Source organism: Brassica napus, chromosome C1, assembly GCF_020379485.1.
Source record: "Brassica napus cultivar Da-Ae chromosome C1, Da-Ae, whole genome shotgun sequence".
NCBI lineage: Eukaryota > Viridiplantae > Streptophyta > Magnoliopsida > Brassicales > Brassicaceae > Brassica > Brassica napus.
The window spans coordinates 42961466-42969619 of record NC_063444.1 but is presented as its reverse complement, the minus strand read 5'-3'; positions in this window follow the sequence as shown (position 1 = coordinate 42969619).

Here is an 8154-nt window from a genome sequence, read left to right as displayed (position 1 = left end):
AAAATGAGAAAAATTTTCTACCCAAATTATATATAATGTGAATTTAATTTAACAAAAAGTTGGTTCGAGATGGATGAAACATAGTTTTTACTATATTCTATTTTAGAGTACTTCATGAGTCTCCCCTGATAATATACATGCTTGCAAGAGATATTTTTACACGATTATGAATCATACCTTTTAAAAAAAAATACTTACCGTGAATCATACATTTGATACCAAAGATGATACGAAAGTTTTATCGGCATATCTGCATAAGAACAATATGTTTTTCGTAATGACGTAAATAAGAGCAATATGCCGATAACAGTTCAAGCAAAAGACACAAAAAAAAGAACCTCAACTAATAAAAACACAAAACAAGAACTTCAACTAAAGAAAATACAAAACAAAACAAAAAATATCAAAAGAGAGCCAAATAATTATTATAAAAAATTGTGAAGAGAGAATGAATAGAATATGGTAATGGGAACAATCTATAATATAATGAGAAAGTTGACTCATTTCTGAGCCGCCACGTCAACAAGTAAGTGGATTCCACTTTTAAAAAATGTGAAAAAGTGTCAAGCCTGTGGTTTGAACCCGGGTTATTGAGTTATTAACACCAACATTTATACCACTAAACTAAATGATATTTTGTACATTGATGGCCGAAACTAATATATATTTATGAAGGTCGGAAACATTTGTTTTTTTGGTTTTCTCTGTGGGACCCACACTTAATTTTTTTTATTCTAGTGATTTAATAAATACTTTATAACTCACGTTTTGAAATGAGCTTCGTTAAAAAAAAGGTCCAATAGACCTCTTTGGCCTGTTAGCGTTCTCTTCAATGGAAGTTTAGGGCTTTCAATTTTTAATCATCGGTTCATGACTCTTTGATACACTAAAAATGAATCCTTGGTACTGTCAAGTTAACAGTGGTAATCGTAATATTTGAGATTCAATCCAGATGACCAGTTTACTCTTTACTCTTATGAGTTCAATATTAAGCTGGGAAACAAGTGGGGTTTTAAAATCAATGGTGACGCAAGTAACTAGAATACCTAGAGATTCAAATTCGATTTAAATGAAAGCCGGCTTAGGGTTGTTCATCGGGTGTCAATGCGGAACCAAACAACTATTCAAGTGCAATGAGGTGCAGTCTAGAACTCGGATCACTTGGCTAGAACAATTCACTATCGCAGACTTGTTCCCTTTGCTGATCGGTCTTGAGTCCTAAGCTCTCACTTGGAACAAGACGCGATAGCAAGCCTTAGAGACCAGGTCCGATTAGTTCAATTAATACTCTAATATCTACTCTCGCTGATTAGGGATATGAAGCTCATTCAATATATATCAATTTATCTCCTAAGCAGTTAGCTAGGTGATTAAACTAGAGATCGAACATTAAGTGATCAATTCAATGCAAGCAGTAAGAACAATATGAATGAAGAACAGTTAAAATCACTTATTTGTGTTTAGCTCATGCGATTGACACCCTAAACCCTAAGCAAGCATAGCCGACTACTCAATAAAAAAGCAAGATGACACAGACATGATTTCTGAATAATATTGCATATAAAATAAAGTAGAAAGACAAGGGTTCATGATGATCTTCTCGTGAAAATGAGAGTGAAGTCTTCTCCCTTACAAGTTGCTAAATCCAAAATAGTTCTAGGTCTCTTGTAAAACTAGCGTCAGGAATTAGAAATGATAGCCTCCGCTTTTTTATATGGAGGCGCCAGTGGTAAAGAGAAAGGAGAGAAAATCTAGGGCAAGCCCCAGAAATCTTGGAGGTTTCCTTAATAGTCGGGAACAATCAGACGCTTGCTCTCTTTGGGAACAACCTTCGGATTGATCGGACTGGCTGTTTTGCGTTAGATATTCCAAAATGACTTCTTCCTTCATGGCACTCTCTTCTTTACTCTTTCACCTGCTCCAAACCTGGAATGATATCAAATAAGCACGAATTAGGACTGAGAATTAACTCAAAGAACACATATAATGGTATTAAAAACGCCATATATCACTCATCTAAGAAACACATATTGGCTCTTTGAGTTCCATGAATCAGTTTATCTTCTTTAGTCTCTACATCTCCCCATCTTTAATAAATTCATCATCGGTTCTTTTATTTTGCCTGATAAATCATGATTGTGTGGTTTTAATTTTCTTTGGTCATCCTTAGCTTGCACCCTTTGATCTAACACTACAAGAAAACACAGTTTTAGCAAGGAAATTTAACGAGGAAAACTATTCCTCGTGAAATTACGATGACTTAACGATGAAATTGCGAGGAAATAAAGTTTCCTCGTAATGGCCTTGTAAAATACCGAGTAAAGCTTTTCCTCGTAGAATCGTCGTAAGTTGACGTGGTTTTTCCGAGAAAAATGTGTTTCGTCGCAAATTCGTCGTAATTTTAGCATGATTTTTACGAGGAAATAACTTACGAGGAAAGAACGAGAAATCCACCAACTTAACACGTTTTTTTTGCCACCAACCTAATTTTTCGTCGTAAATTCCTAGCAAAATTCAACTACCAGATTCGAAAATTTTCTATATATATGGAGGTTTGAACATAATTTTAAGCACACCAACAAGAAAAAAAACGTGAAAAAAATGTCGGGCTTGGGAAATATTTTCGAGTTGCGGAGGTGGATGTATATGCATAGAGATGCTAACGGGAGAGTGACGAAAGAATATCTTGCTGGGTTGGAGCGTTTTATGCATCAAGCAGATTCTACACCGCTCGCCCAAGAAAGCGGTAAAATATTCTGTCCTTGTAGGAAATGTAACAATTCAAAGTTGGCAAATCGTGAAAATGTTTGGAAGCATTTAGTAAATAGAGGTTTCACGCCAAATTATTATATCTGGTTTCAACATGGAGAAGGTTATAGTTATGATCAGAATGAAGCTAGTAGTAGTAATAGCAACTTTCAAGAAGAACCGGTTGATCATCAATTGCATAATGCACATAGTTACCATCAGGAGGATCAGCCGATGGTAGATTATGATAGGGTTCATGATATGGTAACTGATGCATTCGTAGCTCATGATGATGAAGATGAAGAACCTAACATAGATTCAAAAAAGTTTTATGAAATGTTAGATGCGGCAAATCAACCACTTTACAGTGGTTGTAGAGAAGGTCTCTCTAAATTGTCATTGGCTGCTAGAATGATGAATATTAAAACTGATCACAATCTACCTGAAAGTTGCATGAACGAATGGGCAGATTTATTTAAAGAGTATTTGCCGGAAGACAATGAGTCTGCTGATTCTTATTATGAGATTCAGAAACTGGTTTATAGTCTTGGGTTGCCTTCGGAGATGATAGATGTTTGCATCGACAACTGCATGATCTACTGGGGAGATGATGAGAAGTTGGAAGAATGTCGATTCTGCAAGAAACCACGATTCAAGCCGCAAGGAAGGGGACGTAATAGGGTACCGTACCAAAGGATGTGGTACCTACCAATTACAGATAGATTGAAAAGATTGTACCAATCGGAGCAGACTGCTGGAAAGATGAGGTGGCATGCCGAGCATACTCAGACGGATGGTGAGATGACTCATCCATCAGATGCAAGAGCCTGGAAACATTTTAACAAAGTACATCCGAATTTCGCTAGCAATAGCCGGAATGTGTACCTCGGATTATGCACAGATGGATTTAGTCCATTTGGAATGTCAGGGAGACAATATTCATTGTGGCCTGTCTTTCTTACGCCATACAACCTGCCACCGGAGATGTGCATGCAACGGGAGTTTTTATTCTTGACCATATTAATACCCGGTCCGAAGCATCCAAAAAGGTCACTTGATGTTTTCCTACAACCACTGATAAAAGAGTTGAAGGATTTGTGGTCAACAGGGGTGAGGACGTATGACTGCTCAACGAAGAAGAATTTTACGATGCGAGCTATGCTTTTGTGGACCATAAGTGACTTTCCTGCCTATGGGATGTTGTCTGGATGGACTACACATGGGAGATTAGCTTGTCCATATTGTAATGGAACGACAGATGCATTTCAACTGAAGAATGGTAGAAAGACAAGTTGGTTCGATTGTCACCGTCGATTTCTTCCAGTTGGCCATCCGTACCGAAGAAACAAGAATTTGTTTAGGCACAAAAAGGTTGTGAGAGACACTCCTCCTCCATATCTAACTGGAGAACAAATTGAAGCGCAAATCGACTACTACGGAGCTAACGAAACAGTTCGCTGGGGTGGTAATTGGCATGTCCCTCGTAATATGCCTGATTCTTACGGTGTTCATCACAACTGGCACAAGAAGAGTATATTTTGGGAGTTACCATATTGGAAGGATCTTCTTCTGCGCCACAACCTTGATGTGATGCATATAGAGAAGAATTTCTTTGAGAACATCATGAATACAATATTGAATGTCCCAGGGAAGACAAAAGACAACATAAAATCGAGGTTGGACTTGCCGGATATTTGCTCAAGAAGTGAGTTACATATAAAAAGCAATGGCCAAGTTCCCGTTCCAATTTTTAGATTGTCTTCAGAAAAAAAGTCGGTTTTGTTCAATTGGGTGGCATCAGAAGTGAAGTTCCCTGATGGGTATGTTTCAAATCTTTCAAGATGTGTTGAAAAGGGTCAAAAGTTCTCCGGGATGAAGAGTCATGATTGTCATGTCTTTATGCAACGACTTCTGCCATTTGCATTTGCGGAGCTACTTCCAACAAACGTACATGAAGCACTTGCAGGTAGTTTACAATAGGACAATAATATTAAATTGGTTTAGTTTACAATAATAGTATTTGACTAACAATGTGTTTAATTGTTTTTGGAATAGGCATTGGAGCATTTTTCAGGGATTTGAGCACACGCACTCTTAAAGAAGAAGTCGTAGAACAGCTTCAGGAGAACATTCCTATCTTATTGTGCAACTTGGAGAAGATATTTCCTCCAGGCTTTTTTGACGTGATGGAGCATCTAGCTATCCACCTCCCATATGAGGCATTGCTTCGTGGACCGGTACATTACGGATGGATGTATCAGTACGAGCGAGCCATGAAATATTTGAAGGGAAAAGCAAAGAACCTCGCCAAAGTTGAAGGTTCTATAATTGCTGGAAGTTTGACAGAAGAAGTTTCTCACTTCACATCGTACTACTTTGCGTCAAAAGTACGTACCCGAAGAAGAGCTCCAAGAAGATATGATGATGGTGGCGTTGCGCCCACATATGCAGTTGTTGGTGTTCCAGAAATCTTTAGCCAGATTGGACGACTTGGTGGGAAATCAAAACAGGTTTGGTGGTCGAGTGAAGAAGACGCTCATAGTGCACACACCTATATTCTACTCAATTGCGAGGATCCATTGATGCGTTATTTTGAAAGGTAACTTAAATTGAGTATACATTATATAATTGAGAGAGATTAATTCATGTAAAATGTGAATTTACAGCATGTTTGTTTCACAAGTCAAAGAAACATTTCCTGGTATATCCACAAGTGACGTAGACAAAAGAAAAGATCAACACTTTGTTAAGTGGTTGAAGAATCAGGTATTAATCAAATACTTTTAAAATTTTCATACATGAATGATTTGTATTTCAACGTTCTTTTTATTTTTAAATAGGTTGATTATGACGACGATGCAGATTATCCTAAGTGGTTACACGAAGTAATTCAATCTCCACTTGTAAAGGTCACCACATCACAGATGTATTTCACACGAGGCTATACTTTTCACACATATGAGTATGGTAAACAGCGGGCAACCAGTAACTATGGAATTTGTGTGAAAGGAGAAACAGATTTCTACGGAATCTTGACGGAGATTATTGAAGTCGAATTCCCAGGGATATTGAAGCTAAAATGCGTCCTCTTCAAGTGTGAATGGTTCGACCCCGTCGTCAATAGAGGTGTTCGGTTGAACAAATTCGGTGTAGTAGATGTCAACGGTGGCCGGAGGTACAACAAATTCGAGCCCTTCATCTTAGCTTCACAAGCAGACCAAGTTAGCTTCCTTCCATACCCACGGATGAGAGAGTCGGGTATAAATTGGTTAGCCGTGATCAAAGTTACACCTCGAGGACGAATCATCGTAGGAGAAGAACCACCATTGCAAGAAGAACAAATAAATGAAGTTCATGAACCTGAACAAGAAATTGATGACATCCTTCTCATTGATCCGCATAATCACGAGTATGAAGATCTTACCGAAGATCCCACGGAGGAAGCTGTTGAAGACGAGTTTCATGTAAATGATGATGTTTCAAGTGATGACGAGAATGTCGATGAATCCGATTAATGTATTTCATATTTGTATGAGTTTGATTTATTATATATAATTAAAGATAATGGGAGTTTATTTATAAATAAGATATCGACATTAATTATAAGTAAAGGAATTGTGTTTTTATAATTTTCGGTTTGGATTAGAATGAATTGCTTGAGGTTAAAGGATAGAAGTGTTTGATATATGAAGTAGAAGATAAAGAAGATGTGGTTTGGGATTTGGGGTTTCGTTTTAGGGGTTTAGAGACAGTCGTCGTACTTTCCACGTTATCTCACGGGAATTTTACGACGATTTATAATACATTACCTCGCATATTCCACGGTAACAGTAAACGTCGTAAGAGCCTCGTTAACTTACGTGGACTAAGAGACGATTTATAATTAAAAAAGCGGACCTCGCTTATTCCACGTAAGACCAAAACGTCGTAAGAGCCTCGTTAACTTACGTGGAATGAGCGAGGTTAGCTTTTTTATTTTACTTTTCGTCGTTAATTCGTCGGTAAATATAAACCCTAAACTAAAATGAAACCCAAATCCCTAAACCCCAAATGTGCAAACCCTAAAACTCCCCATCCTACTTCATATAAACTAAAAAAAAATTAATTTTCAATTTTATATAAACTTAAAAAAAAAAAGAGAAGAAAGATATTGGAAACACATATGACGAGATACGTAAGTGTAGCCCACATAAATCTACATCATTTGTATTCAAATATCTTCTTCTCTTTTTTTTTTTGTTTTTAAACCTTTCATATATGATTTGTAGCGTGTGTTTGATTTGTTGTGTGATATGTCAAATTCAAAATTTGTAAAATTGTTTTCCAACGTATTAAACCTTTCAAATTCAAAAAAATATATATATTGAAGTTAAAGGGTTAGAAATATATGAAGTATAAGATAAGAAATATAAGAAAGATAGGGTTTGAGGTTTGGAGATAAGAAAGATAGGGTTTGAGGTTTGGGGTTTAAGATTTTAGGGGTTAGCAAAAAAAGCCTCGCTATTTGCACGTAAAATCGATGATAAAAACAAAAATCGTCGCAAGAACGACGTTAAATAAAACACGGGCCTCTGTATATCCTCGTTAATTTGCTTGGGCCTTGCGACGAAACGAAAGACGGGCCCACGTAAAATCGATGATAAAACAAAAATCATCGCAAGAACGACGTTAAATAAAAGACGGGCCTCTGTATATCCTCGTTAATTTGCTTGGGCCTTGCGACAAAACGAAAGACGGGCCTCTGTCTTTCCTCGTTATTTTGCGACGAATTTTCGACGAACACTAATCCTATATATAGGCGAAACCGCAGCCCTCTTCATTTCCTCTCTAATTCCTCTCTACAGCCTCTCCATTTCCTCTCAACATGGTAACTCTCTTTCCTCTCTAAGTAGTTTAGGGAATTTAGATTAGGTGGTTAGTTTAGGGAATTTAGTTTACGAAATTAGTTTACAAAATTTAGGTTTCCTCATTTTATTAATTACGTAGTTAATACTGTTCATAATTTTTTATTTACTCTTGACTTTAATTTAGAAATTTAAATTTTGCAGACTATTCGTAGACACCAGCGTAGTGCTCACTACTCGCAGATGTTCGGTCCACCGGGTAGTCGGTTAGACCCGCCTTCACTTCCCGGTTCTTCTTCAGCTCCCGGTTCTTCGGGTCAGCAGGAGACCGTCCCCGAGACTCAATCTTCTCAGAGAGTCTCGCCTTCTTCTACGGCATCGCCATCAGTTCCTCATGTGCCTCCTCCGGTAGCTCCTCCTCCGATGCCAGCTCCTCATGTGCCTCCTCAGATGCCCGCCCATCAGGTTCATGCTGATTTGATGGTGCCAGCGAGTTGTCCTTACTCTCAGTACACTGTTGAGGACATTCTCGGTTTGCCAGGCAGAGAAGGCTTACCGATCA